We start from the raw sequence: 1,811 nt of genomic DNA, 5'->3' as shown, positions 1-1,811 counted from the left end.
TTTGTGATGATGAATGCCACACCATTCTTCTTCAAATTGTCATTCCCAACATATGGTTGTCTGATTCAAGATGGCCAAATCGATCCATTTCAGCTCACTAATGCATAGGATATCAATCTTTATGCGTTCCATTTCATTTTTGACAGAGGACTAGAAAGATCTATGCTAAAATGATTAACTCTGACAGATGGTATTATGGATAACTTCTTTCTTTTCGCTTGTCCAAATGCCCTAAAATTTCTGTAAAGGATATGTATTACTTGATGGTATGAATGCAAATTATTCAGGGAATACTTTCTTTCCTCTCCTGTAGTCTAGTAACTCTTTGATATTATACACAAATCAGTGAGGTGGGACAGAGAGAGATGTGTAGAGGTGCTCGGAGTAGATTGGACAAATTATTCAGAGGGTTCCCCAGGAGCACCAAGCACATTGGCACATATGTCTGAAACCAAATGAAAAGTCATATATTACTGAACCTCAAGGTGAAAGATCATTTAGCCTAAGCACTATTTATTATTTGGTTTTGAATAAAAGTAATACCAAAGTCAATTGAGTAGGGAGGCCGAAGGAGGAGATAGAGTTGAAGTATATTTAGTAACAGGCTTGTAGGAATGAAAAGGATCATAGAAATAATTAGTCAGACATTCCAGAAGCTCACTGTAGTATCAGTAATGATAGCTAAAATTTGCCAACCATCTACATTTCAAATAAAAGGGGATTTTTAAAAGTATTTTTTTGTGAGCCCCACAATGGAATATTATACATCCTGTGACGTTGCAGTGGAATATTTCTCAATCCGTGCAGGTCTTAGGAAACCTCTTTGAGTTTGCAGAACACAGTTTGTAAACATCTGAGATCCTCTGAGCTCTAAAATGCCGTGCATCGTTCTAGGATACCTTATTCTGCCAAAACCAACCAACAACCCACTCGCCGCCATCAAGTTGATTCTGACTCATAGCAACCCTCACTGGGTTTCTGAGGCAGTAAATCTTTACAGAAGTAGGTTGCCCCATTTTCCTTCCATGGAGGGGCTGGTGGGTTTGAACAACCAACCTTCTGGTTAGCAGGCAAATGCCTTAGACACTACACCACCAGAGCTCCCCTTATTCTACCAGAAAGTCTAATTTAAGAGAAATTATAGGATAGGAGTATAATTTGCAATACATAGAAACATTTATTCAATGTGGTAGTTAAGTTTGTATGTCAACTTGGCTAGGCCTGGTTGAGTGGCTGAGCAATTGGATATAGTATTCCCCATGATGAGACAGGTAATCAACTCCATGGGAGATTCTACCGTGAGCAGCTGAGTAGCTGCTTCAGGGTTGTGATCTGCTTCCTGTATATAAAGAGAAGCCTTGGGGGAATGGTCTGTAGCTTATGGCACACTTGAAACCTGCATGTAGCCGTGTCGTTGTTCACCAGCCTGCCATGCTTTCAATGGACTTGAATTAATGACTTGCTGTGTGGCTTGGTAATATCAGGATTGTGCCTTATTACTTCTCAACCTTGGGCTTGTCAGCCTCAGCAGCCAGCAGCTGAGTGAAGAAAAGCCTCCAGCTTCAGTGGGCCAGGAGCAGGAAGCAGAGCTGAAGCCTAAGGTTGAGGTGCTTTCACCCAGCCCCTAGAGCCTGACACTTTGAACTCAGACTTAAAGCCTCCAAACTCTGAGAGAATAAACTCCTGTTTGTTAAGGCCATCCCATTTGGGTTATATTCCTGTCAGAGTGGCACTAGATAACCAGAACATTCAGCACCTCCTCTATGCCAGGCATTTACTTGGTGGTAGAGATAACAAGAAAGAAGACACAA

This window comes from Orycteropus afer, unplaced genomic scaffold (genome assembly GCF_000298275.1).
Source record: "Orycteropus afer afer isolate SDZICR_OR568_19922 unplaced genomic scaffold, OryAfe1.0 scaffold00399, whole genome shotgun sequence".
In the NCBI taxonomy this organism is placed as follows: domain Eukaryota; kingdom Metazoa; phylum Chordata; class Mammalia; order Tubulidentata; family Orycteropodidae; genus Orycteropus; species Orycteropus afer.
The sequence above is the reverse complement of the archived record's forward strand: the minus strand, read 5'-3'. Positions refer to the sequence as shown.